Genomic DNA, 18,296 nt, shown 5'->3' with positions numbered 1-18,296 from the left:
ACTGACCCAGTCCAACCCCTTTTCTCCTAGTTCATTCTGCAAACTAACCATCCCCATCCCTCCGTTCCCACTGGACACACCCTGCTGCACCACAGCTGAGTGACCAGCTCTGCCCACCTTGAAAAGGTGGTGGGAGGTATTGTGCGCACAGGCAAGCAAGCAACAAAACACACTCAGCCCACATGCTCAGACATAATAAAATAAAAAAAGAAGGGCAAAACAATCAAATCTACAATCAACGAACGAAGAAAACAATTCCTGAATGTCCCGGAGACAGCAAACAATATCAAAACATATTAAAAAAACAACAACAACACACACACACACACAAAAGGAATTCAGCACAGACAAGTAAGAAGAAAAAGAATATATCAGCACCATAAAAAAAAGCCACTACAAAATGACAGCAATAAACTCACACCTATCAATAATTAGACTGAAGGTAAATGGCTTAAATGCACCTAAGAAGAGACTGAGATCGAAAGAACAGATTAAAAAAAAAAAAAAAAGGACCCATCAATATGCTGCTACAAGAGAAACACCTTAGAAACAAAGACGTAAATTTATTAAAAATAAAATGATGGAAAAAATATATCAAGCAAACAGCTACAAAAAAGAACAGGGATGGCGATAATAATCACTGATAAAACAAAATCCACCATAAAAGACAAAGAAGGACATTATATAATGATTAAAGGGACAAGACATCATGAAGACATAACCATAAGTATCTACGAGCCCAATGACAGGGCTCTGAAATATATAAAACAAACTCTAATAGCACTGAAAAGAGAAATTGACAGTTGCAAAATAATAATGAGAGACTTCAACACACCCACACACCACTACACCACTCGCAGTTCTGGAAAGAACATCTGGAAAGAAACTCAACAAACATACAGAAGTTCTAAAGTTTACAATCAACCACCTTGACCTCACAGATGTATACAGAACACTGCACTGAACAGCAGCAAAGTATACGTTCTTTTCCAACATGCATGGAACATTCTCCAGAACAGACCATATCTTAGGCCACAAAGCACCCTCAAAAAAATCCAAAACATTAAAGTAATACAAAGTATCTTTTCTGATCACAACTCCATCAAAGTAAAAATGACAGGAAGAACACACACACACACACACACACACACACACACAAACATGAAAACTGAATAACACCCTGCTTAAAAACCACTGGGTAACAGAAGAAATAAAAGATGGAATCAAAAAATTCCTAGAATCAAATGAGAATGAAAGCACATCATACAAAAACCTTTGGAACACAGCAAAAGCAACAGTCAGAGGTTAATTTATAGCAATAGATGCACACATCAAAAAAGAAGAAAGGGACCAAATTAAAACATTAGCTACACAATTTGAACAAATAGAGAACAGCAAGACAAGCCTATAGCCACCAGAAGAAAGGAAATAATAAAGATCAGAGCAGAAACAAATGAAATAGAGAACAGAAAAACAATAGAAAAAAATCAACAAAACCAAAAGTTGGTTCTTTCAAATGATCAACAAAATTGACAAACCACTGACCCAAACTAACAAAAGAAAAACAGGAGAGGATGCAAATAACCCAAATAAAAAATGAAACGGGGACATTACAATAGACCCAACCCAAATAAAAGGGATCATACAGAGTACTATGAAAAACTATACTCCAACAAATTTGAAAACCTAGAGGAAATGGACAAATTTCCAGAAACACTACCTACCAAACTAATACAAACTGAAGTCGAAAATCTGAACAGCCCCATAACAAGAGAAGAGATTGAAAAGGTAATAAATTAAAAAACAAAAACAAAAGCCTGGCACAGATGGATTCACTGGAGAACTCTAGCAAACGTTCAGAGAAGAGTTTACAACTTTACTACCCAAATTATTTCAGAACATAGAAAAGGAAGGGATACTGTCAAATTCATCATTTGAAGCCAGCATAATCCTGATACCAAAACCAGGCAAAGATAACAGAAAAAAAGAAAATTACAGACCAATAGTTCCCATGAATATATATGCAAAAATTCTCAACAAAATTCTAGCCACTAGAATTCAGCATCATTTCAAAAAAATAACACACCATGACCAAGTAGGATTCATACCAGGTATGTAAGAATGATCCAATTTAGAAAATCAACAAATGTAATCTACCATGTAAATAAAAGAAAATAATCACATGATTATCTCAATCGACACAGAAAAGGCATTCAACAAAGTCCAACACCCATTCCTGATAAAAAAGACTTTCAATAAAATAGGTATATAATCAAACACTTATGCTCATCCAAAGACTTCACCAAAACTGTAAAAAGACAATGTACAGACAGGGAAAATATTTTTGGCTATAACAAATCCAAACAGCATCTAATCTGTAAAATCTACAAGATACTCCAAAACCTCAACAATAAAAAGACAAATAGCCCAATTAAAAAATGGGCAAAGGATATGAACTGGCACTTCACCAAAGAAGACATTCAGGTGGCTAACAGATACATGAGGAAATGCTCATGATCATTAGCCATTAGAGAAATGCAAATCAAAACTACACTGAGATACCATCTCACCCCAACAAGGCTGGCATTAATCCAAAAAACACAAAATAATAAATGTTGGAGAGGCTGTGGAGAGACTGGAACACTTACACACACTGGTAAAAATGTAAAATGGTAGTCACTTTGGAAATCGATTCGGTGCTTCCTTAAAAAGCTAGAAATAGATGTACCATATGATCTAGCAATCCCACTCCTTGGAATATATCCTAGAGAAATAAGAGCCCTCACAGGAATAGACAGATGTTCACCCATATTCATTGCAGCACTGTTTACAACAGCAAAAAGATGGATACAACAAAGGCACCCATCAATGGATGAATGTATAAACAAATTATGGTATATTCACAAAAGGAAATACTATGCATCAGTAAAGAACAAGGATGAATCCATGAAACATCTCATAACATGGATGAATTTGGAAGGTATTATGCTGAGTGAAACTAGTCACAAAAGGACAAATATTGTATGAGACCACTATTATAAGAACTTAAGAAAAGGTTTAAACACAGAAGAAAACACTCTTTGATGGTTATGAGGGTGAGGAGGGAGGGAGAGGAGTATTCACTAATTAGATAGTAGGCAAGAATTATTTTAGTTGAAGGAAAGGACAACATACAATACAGGGGAAGTCAGCACAACTGGCTTTACCAAAAGCTAAGAAGCTTCCTGAATACAACCAAACACTTTGAGGGACAGAGTAGCAGGGGCGGGGGTCTGGGGACCATGGTTTCAGGGGACATCTAGGTCAATTGGCATAAAAAAGTATATTAAGAAAACATTCTGCATCCCACTTTGGTGAGTGGCATCTATGGTCTTAGAAGCTAACAAGTGGCCATTTAAGATGCACCAATTGGTCTCAACCCACCTAGAGCAAAAGAGAATGAAGAACACCAGCGACACAAGAAAAATATGAGCCCAAGAGAAAGAAAAGGCCACATAAACCAGAGACTCAATTAGCCTGAGACTGGAAGAACTAGATGATGCCTGGCTACTACCCTGATAGGGAACACAACAGAGAATCCCCGATGGAGCAGAACAGTGGGATGCAGGCTTCAAATTCTAGTAAAAAGACCAGACTTAATGGTCTGACTGAGACTGGAGGGACCCCAGAGGACATAGCCCCTGGACTCTCTGTTAGCCCCAAACTGAAACCATTCCCTAAGCCACCCCTTCAGACAATGATTAGACTGGACTATAAGACATAAAATGATACTGATGAAGAGTGTGCTTCTTAGCTCAAGTAGACATATGAGACTATGTGAGCAGCTTCTGTCTGGAGGCAGGATGAAAAGGCAGAGGGGGACAGGAACTGGTCGAATGGACAGAGGAAATACAGGGTGGAGAGATGGAGTGTACTGTCATATTGTAGGGAGAGCAACTAGGGTCACATAACTATGTATGACTTTTTGTATGAGAAACTGACTTGAATTGTAAACTTTCACTTAAAGCACAATTTTAAAAAAAGGATAATAAAATAAGTATAGAAGGGAAACTCCTCAACATGATAAAGGATACCTATACAAAACCAACGGCCAACATCATTCTTAATGGAGAGAGGCTGAAAACATTCCCCTTGACAACAGGAACAAGATAAGGATGCCCTTTATCATCACTCCTATTAAACATTGTGCTGGGAGTCCTAGCTAGAGCAATATAGCAAGAAAAAGAAACAAAGGGTATCCAAATTGGTAAGGAAGAAGTAAAACTGTTTGTATTTGTGAATGATATGACACTATTGGGTTGCTATGAGTCACAATTGACTCGACGGCGCTGAGTAGTTTTGAGTATGATACTTCACATAGAAAACTCAAAGGACTCCAAAAGAAAACTACTGGAACTAATACAAAGATTCAACAGAGTAGCAATATTCAAGATAAATATTAAAAAAAAAAAAAAGTTGGATTCCTATACACCAATGAAGAGAACTACGAAAAGGAAATCAGGAAAGCAAAACCATTTTTTTTTTTATTATAATAGCCCTTAAAAATACAAAATACTTAAGAATAAATCTAAGCAGGGAGATAAAAGACATACAAAAAAAACTACAAAACATTACTGCAAGAAACAAAAAGAGACCTACATAAATAGAAAAATATACCATGCTTGTGAATAGGTAGACTCAACATTGTGAAAATGTCAATTCTCGAAGCAATCTACAAATACAATGCAATCCGGATCCAAATACCAACAGCATTCTTTAACAAAATCTAAAAACTAATCATTAACTTTATATTGCAAGAAAAGAGGCCTAGATAAGCAAAGCACTATTGCAGAAGAATAAAGTAAGAAGACTCACACTACCTGACCTCAGAACGTAGAGTTACAGTAGTAAAAACAGCCTGCTACTGGCACAGTAGACACATTGATCAATGGAACAGAATTGAGAAACCAGATGTAAACCCATCCCCCTATGTTCACCTGATCTTTGATGATGGCCCAAAGTCCATAAAATGGGGAAAAGACAGTCTTTTTAACAAATGATATTGGCAAAATTGGATGTCCATCTGCAACAAAAATGAAACTGGACCTATACCTCACACCATACACAAAAACTAACTGAAAATGGATCAAAGGCCTAAATATAAAACCAAAAAGTACAAAAGTCATAGAAGAAAATATAGGGTCAATGCTGGAGGCCCTAGTACACAGCATTAAGAGGACACAAACCATAAACAAAAATACTCAAACACCAGAAAGTAAGCTATATAACTGGGGTCCTCTAAATTTAAATGCTTATGCTCATCAAAAGTCTTCACCAAAAGAATAAAAAGAGAATCTAGAGACTGGGAAAAAATTTTTGGCTATGACAAATCTGACAAAGGCCTAGTCTCTAAAATCTACAGGAAAATCCAACACCTCTAAAACAAAGAAACAATCCAATTAAAAAATCGGCAAAGAATATGAACAGACACTTCACTAAGAAGACGTTCAAATGGCTAACAGGTATATGAGGAAATGCTCAGGATCACTAGCCATTAGAGAAATGCAAATCAAAACCACATCAAGATACCATCCCACCCCGACATTAGTGGCATGAATCAAAAAAACAGAAAATAATAAATGTTGGAGAGGCTGAGGGGAGATTGGAACTCTTATGCATCACTGGTGGGGATGCAAAATGGTGCAAACATTTTGGAAAATGGTATGATGCCTCCTTAAAATGCTAGAAATGGAAATACTATATGATTCAGCAATCCCACTCCTAGGAATATATCCTAGGAAAATAAAAGCTGTAAAAAGAATAGACGTATGCATACCCATGTTCATTGGGGCATTGTTCACAATAGCAAAAAGATGGAAACAACCTAGATGCCCATCAACAGATGAATAGATAACAAACTATGGTACATATACACAATGCAGTAGTGTGCAACAATAAAGAATCTGTGAACCATCTCATGACATGGATGAATCTGGAGGACATTATGCTGAGTGAAATAAGTCAGTCACAACAGGACAAATATTGTATGAGGCCACTACTATAAAAACTCATGGAAAGTTTTACACACAAAAAAGAAACACTCTTTGATGGTTATGAGGGAGGGGAGGGGTGGGTGGAAAAACACTAACTAGACAATAGATAAGTGGTAACTTTGGTGATGGGTAAGACAGTACACAATACTAGGGCAGTCAGCACAACTTGTCCAAGTCAAGGTCATGAAAGCTCCAAGGACATATTCAGACTCACTAAGGGACCAAATTACTGGGCTGAGGTCTGTGGGGACATGGTCTTGGGGAATATCTAGCTCAAATGGCATAATAGTTTATGAAGAAAATCTACTTTGTACTTTGGTGAGTATTGTCTGGGGTCTTAAAAGATTGTGAGTGGCCATCTAAGATACTCCACTGGCCTCACCCAGTCTGGAGTAAAGGAGAATGAAGAAAACCAAAGGCACAAAGGAAAGACTAGTCCAAAGGACTAACGGACCACAACTACCACAGCCTCCACCAGACTGAGTCCAGCACAGCTAGATGGTGCCCGGCTACAACCACGGACTGCTCTGCAAACAGTCACAGTAGGGGGGACTGGTCAAACCTGGAGAAAATTATAGAAAAAATTTCTCACTAGAAAAAAAAAAAAAAAGACTGGACTTACTGGTCTGACAGAGACTGGAAGAACCCCAAGAATATGGGCTGCAGGCACCCCCAGTAATGAAGTTACTCCTGAGGTTCACCCTTCAGCCAAAGGTTAGACAGTCCCATAAAACAAAATGAGACTAAATGGGCACACCAGCTGAGGGACAAATACAGGAAGGCAGGAGGGGGCAGGAAAGCTGGTAATGGGGAACCTGAGGTCGAGAAAGGGGGGTGTTGGTATGTTGTGGGGTTGAAAACCGATGTCACAAAACAATACGTGTATTAATTGTTCAATGAGAAACTAGTTTGCTCTGTTAACCTTCATCTAAAGTACAATAAAAATAAATAAAAAGAAAGAAATGACTGAGAAGTGAGATGGTGAGAACTGGATCCATCTCCACGTTTTGGAGATTGGATTCATGGTGATTCTTATCCACAAAGTTATCCCTGAAGGTATATACACGAACTTCATATATTTACTAAAGTCAGTATTGGCTAACATTTGTGATCATATTTTAACATGGGGAGTTTTTTTTAATTAAAATTCTTAGACATATCTGGAGGTTTTAATTCTTTGGGGCACGGAGGAGCCCAGGTTTCTGTACTTTTGTTAAACTCCCAGGTGAGGTATTATTAGATCATCTTTGAAAATGTTTCTTTAATTATGAATACCAAAAGTATGCATTAATCCACTACCCAGCCAAGGAAAAATGGGCACTTTGATAAAGATACCATTATTTAAGATTTTATTTTGTGAAATGTCTATAGTTTGAAATTGTATTATATTCTATATTATCAAACATACAATTACAATATTAGTTTTTCAAACTGTCATTGAATAATTGAACATAGAAAAAAAAAAAGAGCCCTCAAATCATAGGACGTTAGGGTTGGAAAGAACCTTGAAGGATCTATATTCCATGATGTGTTACACAGAAGGATTTAACTAATCATCTATGAATTCAAGGGCCTGATTGAAAAGACTGGAATAGTCCGTAAAATTCACTACAGAAAGGGATCACAATAAAATTATATTGATATGCAACTCCGTTAAATTTCAACATCTCTCCTAATGATCAAGTTCAACTATCACAGCACTTTTCCTGCAGAGCAATAAAAAGACAGAGAGAAATGAAATATATATACATATATATATCTCACATTGAGCTCATGGGTAGTGCACAAAGTGCTTCTCAATGAGGAGGACTTGAGCTTGGGACACAATAGAGAGACTGTGCTCCATTTCTCCATGTCGCTCTCCAGGCCCTCCACATGTCCTTCCCCCTGTGGGGTCACTTAACCCATCCTACGTGTTCAGTCCTGACTCAGTCTCTGGCCCTGCCTGGACTTGAGAAAGGATAGAATTAAGAGTGGTTTTAGTGGTTTTCCAGAACCATATGACAATTTTGGAATTAACTGTGCAAAGAATTTTTGAGGGGAAACACTTGTGAAAGAAAATGGGGAGGAAGGCAGGAATGTGGCCAAACCTTCATACTGCATACTCCTTCAGAGTGAAGGTGGCATGAAGGGCGGCTGGGAGAAGTGTCTTAGAATGCACTCTAAGGAAGATCTGGAAGATTGTCATGTAGGTCATGAGACAGGGTCAACCATCGGAGGAGTTCCTGCCTAACATGAATGGGCGCATAATGATGGATTCCATGGTGCAGGAGTCAATCAGCTTCCTTGCTGGACTCTGCTCCCTGCTGCCGGAAGTCTGCAAGGCTCATTCTCATGGCCATTGCAGTGATCCACTCAGCAACTGGACTTCAGAATTACCTTATATTTGTTGTTAGTCCACCATTAGAAATTTATAATTAAGTTAAATTAACCGAGTTACAGATTTGAAGATTATCTAGCATAGTTATACTGGGAGTTCAAACGAAAAAGTATTTTGAGAAATAAGACATTTATCATAGAGTTGTTGCTGTTATTTTCTGTTCATGCTGTGCTTAGATTATCAGCAACATGTATATGCTGTAATTTTTGTGATAGATTCTTCGTTACTTTGAAAGAGCAGATATTTATTAGTGTGCTCTTACAGCCGTTCTATACAAAAAATACATGGATTGTCATAAGTTTGACTATTGTTTGCACAGTTTGACCAGAGTGTTGACATTTTTCCCTATTATGTCTATAATAATTACAATCTGGTGTCTTTAAACAGAAAAAACAAAATCTACCAGACAAGGAAGCTTTGAATAAAATGTTTTCTCAATCTTCATACAAAATGCCACACATCAAAATGGGATAAATGTGTTCTATGTATAGGTTTAAAAATGAATATTTATGTAGCCATATCACAGTTAAAAAATAGTATTGATATATTTTTACAAACTAGCTTTTTGAAAATAATAGATAAAAGTCATACAATTGGATGAATGTCTATTAATTTAGCCACCACCACACACTTCTTCTCATACACAGGTCACATCCTCCTCCTTCCGCTGTACCGGAAGAAATCACTGAACTGAATTTTCTACTTATTATTTCCTTGTCGTTCTTGGTAATGTCACTATCTATGTACATATAATATATAAACATAAATACCTATGTTTTGGGTTTTTACCTATGTACATATATGCGTGTTTGTGTGTGTATATATGTGTGTGTATTTTTTTATAATTTATTTTGTTGCTGCTGAGAATACCCAGAACCCCCCAAAAATATATACAGCAAAACATACACCAGCCTAACAATTTCTTCATGTACAATTCAGTGACATGGATTACATTATTCAAACTGTGCAGCCATTCTTACCCTCCTTTTCTGAGTTGTCCCTACCCCATTACCATAAACTCACTGCTCCCTTAGTATCCTATCTAATCTTTTGAGTTGCTTAGATCTTAAAAGACCACAATACTGAATGCAACCATTCTTCACTAGTTAAGCTAACTATTGTTTGATTTTAAGGCAACATCAGGGGATATGTATCTTTAGACATGTGTTTAAGTATATATACATATTTTTGTTGCCATTTGTCATTGAGTTTATTCTAACTCATGACAATTCCCACGTGTTACTGAGTAGAACTATGTTTCACAGGGTTTTTAAGGCTGTGGCCTTTCAGAAGAAGATCACCAGGCCTTATGTCTGAGGCACCTCTAGGTGGTTCTGAACCACTAATCTTTCAGTTAATGGTCCAGCACATAACCATTTGTGCCATCTAGGGATTTCTTATGAGTAGATATAGATATAGATGTAAATGTATACTTGTTTAATGTCATTAGTTTTAGCAATTTATATACGTAAATAATACCGTTTGCAATCTTGCATCACCTGTTACTTAAACGTCTCATAAACTATATCTGTTTATATATTTAGAAGTGTCTTTTTTCATGTCTATAGAATACACTATTATGTTTATATGTGGAAATGATAATTTATCACCACTTACGTGGATATTTGGGTTGGTACTTTTTTCCCTTAGGTTTTATTGGGGTGAAAAATTATACTATAAAAGCCCCTTAACCTCTCCCAGATGATATGTGCAGTAAGTTCATGTCCGTTAATGGAATTTTGGTGTAATGTCATATGCACCTTGACATTGCCATTTGTATCCTAGTGCCGTAGATAATGCCAAACTGTTTTGTGTTGCTGGCAAGTTTCTATTTCTTTAGCTTAGCATGATAGTAATAAAGGATTTTTTTTTTTTTTTAAGGATCATCCTGTTTTACATTCTGCTTGATAAATTTTGCTACTAAACATGCAATATATAAAAATATTATAATTTAACTTTTTCAACTTACGAATGAATCAGCGTTAACTTATCAGGTGATGTTTATCCCGACTAAATACACGGGCAGGTGCGATGGCAGTTTCTGCAACCAACAGTACATGAAAAAGATGAAAATAAGAAGAATTAAACAAAATACATAGCCTCTGCAAGGAAGTGTTTATATCACTTAGGAGCATAAACCAATGTCCATCACTTACACCTCTTGCAAGTCAGAAGATGGGGTTTTGAAGCAGTAGCAAAAAAATTAACACACAAAATAACTCTAAACCTGGAAACATTTTTTAGCCCCCAAATTAATCTGTAAAAAATAATCTTAATCATAATACCCTGCTTTGGGGATACAATTGCTTTATATCATTTTTATCAATGGGACATCCTAATCAGAGAAGGCAATGCCTTGCATCTCCTGTTAATAGGAAGAAATTAATTAATACTGAGTTAATAAACACTCTGCTGTAATTGGATGACTCTATGCGATACCTAATTCTGAAATGTATGGACCAAATTGAGCTTTAAAGATGACACCTTTGTCCTCAGAAGTGTCAGTGAGTTCTACCCTTATTCCAAGCATGGACTTTAGGACTCAGAGCTGGTAAACAATAAATGAGATTATCAAGCCATTCTATGTATAGAAAGGATCATTCCTCCCCACACTTAGCCTTAATAACCATGGAATCTGACCTCCGAAAGGGGGAAAATAATATAGGTAAAGTTCTTTTGTTATAGATAAACTAAGAGCTAATGTCTACTGCCCATTCCAGCCCACCACTCTGTCTCCACCTCTCTAATCTGGGCAATGAGAAAAAGCAGTCCACTGAAGCAATTTTAAAACCCAAACCCAGTGCTATCTAGTCAATTCTGACTCATAGTGACTCTATAGGACAGAGTAGAACTGCCCTATAAGGTTTCCAAGGAGCATCTGGTGGATTCAAACTGCCAACTTTTCTGTTAGCAGTCATAGCTCTTAACTACTGTGCCACCAGGGTTTCCACAATTTTAAAAAGGCATTTGTAAAATGCTCTTTTCATTTTACCAATTTAAGGATTATTAAGCCAATAAAACAAACTCCTCCATTCACCTGGAAATGAAAAGTTTACTCACCAGTATAAAGAGAAAATGCCAGCAAAATGAGAAAGATAGCATTGATCCATGGTGAGAAGAAAGGCATTGGGGGGCAGGGGGTGGCATGTGGAATAAACCCTTCAGAAGAACAATAGGCACAGGAAAAAAAAAAGTTCCCATTTCTAAAGGAAAGTTCCTCACTGGCAAAGGACAAGCTCTACCCCCATGTATTCCTAATTAATGTGGAATGCTCCCTTCTTTCTTCTCTTAACCCTGAAAATGCCATGAATTGAAGCCTACTCAATAGCAACTAACAACAACCATCCAACTCAACAAGACAAAACATGTGAACAGATGACACCCTAGAGATGAGAAACTGTAGAACAAAAATTCTCTTTGCACACATAATTAGGGGCTCCATATTCTCCTAATTTTGGATTCAGTCCACAAGGAAGCTGGCTGCATTTAAGGAAACATACACATTTGAATCTCAGTTTTTTCTGAGAAGATAAAAATAGTTATTTCAAGAAAATACCAAACCATTCTCCACAACAATGCTACTCACCAAGGCTACCTCTGTAGATTACCCACTTACCTACTTCACGCACAGAGACATGCAGAGTCTGGAAAACAGCTCTGAGACTAGAGGTCTCTTGTTAACCTTTCCTCCTCAGCAACTTCCACCCGGATGAGGTTGTTGTTAAATGCCCTTGAGTTGATGTCACCGGGTGGAATCCCCAGGCTCTGCTCAGTGTGACTTGAATTGGCCAGTAAACAAGAGACTGGGGTGGGAGCACAGAAAGGCCATTTATTTCGTTGTGCAAAGAAAAGGAGGTCGGTTGGAGCTTCTGCTGCCAAGACCGCTGCCTGAGGGCTAGGGAAAAAGTTACTTTAAAGGAATTTACAAGTAGGGAGTTCATATAAGTCAGCAATATTCTTAATCATTCTACCCAGGTGCAGTGTGGTTTACATAGAACTTCCAAGCAAAGAAGAATTTTAATGCAAAACCGTGGGGGAGGAAGCCAAGCAAAGGAAACAGGATTTTAATGAAGCACCATGGAGGAGGAAGCCAAGCAAAGAAAAACAGTATTTTGATGGAAAACTGTTTGCAGTTCTGTCTTATTCGTCCCAACTTACAGCAAACCTATTACAGAGCGAAATGCTGCCCAGTCCTGAATCATCCTCACAATAATTGCTATGTTTCAGTCCATTGTAGGAGCCACTGTGTCAGTCCATCTCACTGAGGATCTTCCTCTTTCGTGCTGTTGTAGGGAAAAAACATCACAAAGCTTAGTAAAGGAAAAAGAAAGTTTTATTTGGCGTATATTCAAAAGGACTTGACAGCAATGGGTTTTTTTTTTCAAAAGGACAGAAGTGGGAAGCGGACAGGCATGATGCCAGAGCTAATGCCTGCCGGAATCCCGAATCCGAGGGAGGTTACAGAATCATCAGTATATATTAACATCACAAAAATGTGTGAAAGCTTCACTTTTTCACAGATTGGCTAGAAACTGTGGTCTTATACTTTGAATTTCCTTTCTTAACAATCATTGGTATGGGTTTCAGTAACCTGACAGTCAGAAGGGTCTCCATTACTATAAAAAAAAAATTTTTTTTTTTTTTTAGGTGTCAGTAAACTGACAGTCAGGAGGGTCTTCACTGGTCCAACAAATTTCTATTCACTAAATGTTAATAGAAGAAGATAGGGGTGAAAAGTCTTTTGTGTCCTGTTTCATTGGCTTTATGTGAAAAATTCCCTAAAAATATTTTTTCTTCCCTAAAAGATAATTTCTAAGATTGTCCCATGTGTTGTCTTTATCTCAAGGCCCAGTTGATGTGTCCTTACGAGTCTTTGTGGGTCCAGCTTCAGCTGGGCCACATTTTCTTTGCTCCAGGACAGGCAATAATAATTCCAATATTATTTTCTAAATCAGTGCTGACCCTCAACTTTACCAAGCACAATGTCCTTCTCCAAGGACTAGTCACTCCTGATAGCATGGCCAAAGTAAGCAAGACAAAGTCTCACTTTCCTCGCTTTTAAAGAATTTTCTGGCTGTACTTCTTCCAAAACAAATTTGTTTATTCTTATGGGAGTCCATGGTACATTCAATATTCTTTGCTTACATTCATAATTTACAGGCATCAATTCTTCAGTCTTCCCTATTCATTGTCCAGCTTCAACATGCATATAAGGCAGTTGAAAGCACCATGGTTTGGGTCATGTGCGCCTTAGTCCTCACAGTGACATATTTGCTTTTTAACACTTTAAAAAGGTCTTTTGCAGCAGATTTGTCCAGTGCAATACATTGTTTGATTTTCTTACTGCTGCTTCCATGGGTGTTGACTGTGGATCCAAGTAAAATGAAATCCCTTACAATTTCAAAATTTTCTCTGTTTGTCATGATGTTGCTTATTGGTCCACTTGTAAGGATTTTTGTTTTCTTTATGTTGAGGTGCAATCCATACTGAAGGCTGTGTTAAGGAGGAATTTGTTGGGGTAAATCAGACGGCTCAGAGCAGATAAGACATGGAAATTCCTGTTATTCTTGGAGGTCATAAAGCATCAAGTAGCTCATGAGACATGCCTTATGAAGGCTTCTCCAATGATCTTTCCTTGGCAAGAAGATTGGGATAATTTCATCTGATGAACCCAAAAGTAAAGAATGAGACAAGGTAATAAGAGTGGTTAAGCACTCTACTAGCCTAAAGGTTGGTTGTTCAAATCCACCCAAAGTTGTCTTTGAAAGCAGGTTTCTGAAAGGTCACAGTCATTGAAAACTTTCTGGAGCTATGGGCTCTATTCTGCACATGTGGAGTTGTCATAAATTGGAATCAACTCAATGGCAACTAACAACAACAATGTAGATCCTTAGATAGAGAAGATTTGAGAAACTTTACCAAGCAAGCCAGTTGTAAAAGACAAGAAAATAAAATGAAAATGAAAAAGAATGTGTTTTGGGGGCTATAATTAGGCACACGTCTAGCCAGCTAATATTTTGCAACACTAGAAGTATGTTCTTTTTGACGATGAATGCAACACCATTGCTCTTCAAGTTGTCATTCCCAGCATAGTAGACTATATGATTGTCCGATTCAAAACGGCCAATACCAGTCCATTTCAGTTCACTGATGCCTAGGATATCGATGTTTATGTGTTCCATTTCTTTTTTGAAGATTTCCAATTTTCCTAGATTCATACTTTGTACCTTCCAGGATCCGATTATTAATGGGTGTTTGCAGCTGTTTCTTCTCATTTTGAGTCGTGCCACATCAGCAAATGAAGGTCCCGAAAGCTTTATTCCACCCACGCCATTAAGGTCGACTCTACTTTGAAGAGGCAGCTCTTCCCCAGTCATCTTTTGAGTACCTTCCAACCTGGGGGGCTCATCTTCCAACACTGTATTAGACAATGTTCTGCTGCTATTCATAAGTTTTTCACTGGCTAATGCTTTTCAGAAGTGACTGCCTGGTCCTTCCTAGTCTGTCTTAGTCTGGAAGCTCAGCTGAAGCCTGTCCTCCATGGGTGACCCTGCTGGTATCTGAATATCGATGGTATAGCTTCCATCATCAAAGCAACACGCAAGTCTCCGCAGTATGACAAACTGACAGACACATTATTTCCATAGATGCTCAGAATACATTTGTCAAATTCAACATATACTCCAAACATAAATATTCAAAATATAGCCCTTGATGGACATTTTCCAAGCATTATATATAAATTCTAAAGCGTGTACCTCATGTACTAAAGGCATTTTTACCAGTTTCAGGACATTCACAAGAACATCCATTATTGTTTACTGTTATACTGGGGAGACTAGCCAATGTAGGTAAGCAAGATAAATTAGATATTTAAGAATAGAAAAGAAAAAGTAAAATTGTTTCTATTTGGAGGTGATATTACAATCCAGGAATTGCTTGGATGGAACAAATTCTTATGCTCTTGACACCTAGCAGAAAGGTCGTTGGGTCAAACTAACCCAGAAGGCCTCAGAAGAAAGGCCTTGTAATCTACTTTTGAAAAGTTACAGCCTTGAAAACCCTATCGAGCAGTTCTACTCTGCACAGATGGGGTTGCTATGAGTTAGAACCAACTGGATGACATTAACAGCAACAACAACATGACAACTTGACAATCCATCAGGAATTTCTAAGGGAAATTTTACCATCTAACTTATATAATAAAAAAGAAAACAAAGTACTGTAACATAATATGAAATTCACATGCATAAATCAATTATCTTTATAAGCTCTAAAAAACATAAAACTTGCCATTTTAACAATTTTAAATGTACAATTGTGTGGTATTAATTACATTCGCAAAGTTGTGCAACTATCATCACTGTCTATTTCCAAAATTTTTTTGTCACCTCAAACAGAAACTCTACCCATTAAGCAATAATTCCCCATTCTGGGAGACTGGGTCAAACTGGCAGAATAGTGAGACACTTCTGTCGCCCCTCTTACAACCAAGACCAGAAAAAACAAGTGATTTATATACGACAATCTAGGAGCCCTGATTATTAAAGACAAAGGTGAAGAGTTGGACTGAACAGCAGGGGAAGGGAGAGACAATTCAAAAGCAGTGAAAAAGTGCCAGTTGTGAGGTTGCAGGAACCCTGCTAGCTGGGTCAGCCAGCACACACAAGCTGAGGCAAACAGTAGAGGTTGAGACGCATCTTATCACATCAGGAGAGGCTGGGCGGCAGAGACTCTGCGCAAGCCTCTGGAGCCGTGTGGAAGTAGTGCTGGACCTGCAAAAGTTAAGTCTAACCTATCGCATGGAGTCAAAATAATCACTTCTCCTCCAGGACTTTCATAGCAGAAAAGTGCCTCTTTCCATTCACCCACCCCTTACCTTGCTCTGCTCCAACACCAGGCCAGCAGTATTCAACAACTGCCACTCCCCCAAGCCAGAACTCAGGGCTATTTGTGCCCAAACCAGTCTTGTGGCTTTAAAAAATAATGCCGCATTGCCTAAGCTATGAACTCAGGGCTATCCACGCCCAAACCGGTCTCATAGCTTTAAAAAATGCCATGCCTCTAAGTTGAGAACTCAAGGTAGGCTCCATCCCTTAACCTAAGCACTGGCATAAGGAGTCCATGGACTTGTAGTGCCATTCATCCCTGCCTAGGCCTGTGCGGGCCAATTCAACACCACATACCCTCATTAGCATAAAACAACAGGACATACACCTGAAGCCTATTTTCAGCTGCAGCAGCCAAGGGAGAGTTGCAGATTCATGACATTTGACATTACCTTGCCCATTAAGTAGGGACCTCACCCACCCACGTCATGGGCCTGGGGGTTGGCAATATCAATCACTCCATCTAGCTACCCACAACAAAGGTCTGAGAATAAGTGGTGCTTTTCAGTCCCTTCAGCTAATAGCATTGGATGCCCAAGGACTTGCTGCAAAACCCATATCTTTATGTGCTCTAGGGGACAGGGACAAGCCCTCCACCCAGACATCTGGGGGCATCTGTCAGCCCCCTGCCTCTCTCTGCACATAGACCTCTACTACAGCCAGATAACTCTGCCTGCTCTGAACACCCCTACACAGCCCTTTCCATCTAGCACTGTAGGTGAGAGTCTGCATCACACTCTGGGTGCCTGATGACTTGGTAACCTGTGCCGCATCTGAACTAGGAAAGTAAACAGGCTCCTGTGCTTCGCACACATAGTAGCTGCTCTAAACACCCAGAGACAGGATGCAAGAGCTTCAAAGTCACCAATAACCAAAGTAGCTCACATGCCCAGCCTACTTGGGCATATCAAAACAAAACAAAAAGTTAGGTCACATAAGCAAACATACAATAAATAAATATAATACTTATTGATGTTTTGGAGACAACAGTCAATATCAAATCACATGAAGAAGCAGGTCAAGATGGCTCCAGCAAGTGACCAGAATAAAGAACCAGGAAACCTTCTGGAGGAAGATGAGGTCTTGGAATTACTGGAGATAGAATTCAAAAGATTAATACAGAGACCGCTTCAAGAGATCAGGAAGGAGATCAAGCAAAACTCAGTACAAGCCAGGGATCATACAAAGCAATAGAGGAATTCAGGCAAACAATACAAGAAAAGAATAACATATTTAACAGGCTGCTAGAAAAAATAGAGAGACAGCAACTTGAAGTCCAAAAGATTAACAATAAAATTTCAGAATTAGACAATTCAATAGAAGGTCATAAGAGCAGAATTGTGGCAATGGAAGTCAGAATTAGTGAGATTGAAGATCAATCCTTTGACACCAATTTATTTGAGGAAAACACAGAAAAAGGAAATAAAATGAAGAAACCCTAAGAATTATGTGTGACACTATCAAGAGAAAAACATACGAGTGATTGGAGTACCAGAACGGGGTGGGGAGGGGGAGGATAACAGAAAATACAGGTAGAATTGTTAAAGATTTGCTGACAGAACACTTTCCTGGTATTGTGAAAGATGAGAAGGTATCTACTCTAGAAGCTCAACAAATCCCACACGGGGTAGATCCCAAAAGAAAGTCACCAAGATATATTATAATCAAACTTACCAAAACCAAAGACAAAGATAGAATCTTGAGAGCAGCTAGGGGTAAATGAAAAGTCACCTACAAAGGAGAACCTGTAAGACTAAGCTCTGACTACTCAGCAGAAACCTTGCAGGCAAGAAGGCAATGGGATGACATATATATAAAGCCTTGAAGGAAAAAAATCTCCAGCTAAAAATTATATATCCAGCAAAACTGTCTCACGAATATGATGAAATTAGTGCATATCCAGATAAACAGAAGGTAACGGAATTTGTAAAAACCAAACCAAAATTACAAGAAATATTAAAGGGAATCCTCTGGTTAGAGAACCAACAATATCAG

General features: G+C 38.2%; 1 protein-coding gene across 2 annotated transcripts in view; it reads right to left on the bottom strand.

The window, feature by feature from the left end:
- Positions 1 to 12,658, bottom strand: part of LOC126061790 (sperm-associated acrosin inhibitor-like) — a 44,175-nt gene extending 31,517 nt beyond the window's left edge. Inside the window, exons 1-2 of one of the 2 annotated variants that reach the window (XM_049858575.1) lie at positions 12,571 to 12,658; positions 10,382 to 10,453 (exon numbers count right to left, since the gene is read on the bottom strand). The gene's annotated coding sequence lies outside the window, so the exon portion shown is untranslated. Of the gene's footprint in view, positions 1 to 10,381; positions 10,454 to 12,028; positions 12,069 to 12,570 lie in introns of those variants that run through there. The other variant, XM_049858584.1, reaches the window with a different exon arrangement.
- Positions 12,659 to 18,296: the final 5,638 nt, after the last annotated feature.

This window comes from Elephas maximus, chromosome 2 (genome assembly GCF_024166365.1).
Source record: "Elephas maximus indicus isolate mEleMax1 chromosome 2, mEleMax1 primary haplotype, whole genome shotgun sequence".
NCBI classification, from domain to species: Eukaryota; Metazoa; Chordata; class Mammalia; order Proboscidea; family Elephantidae; genus Elephas; species Elephas maximus.
Note: the sequence above shows the minus strand (reverse complement) of the source record. Positions and strands in the feature narration are given on the sequence as shown.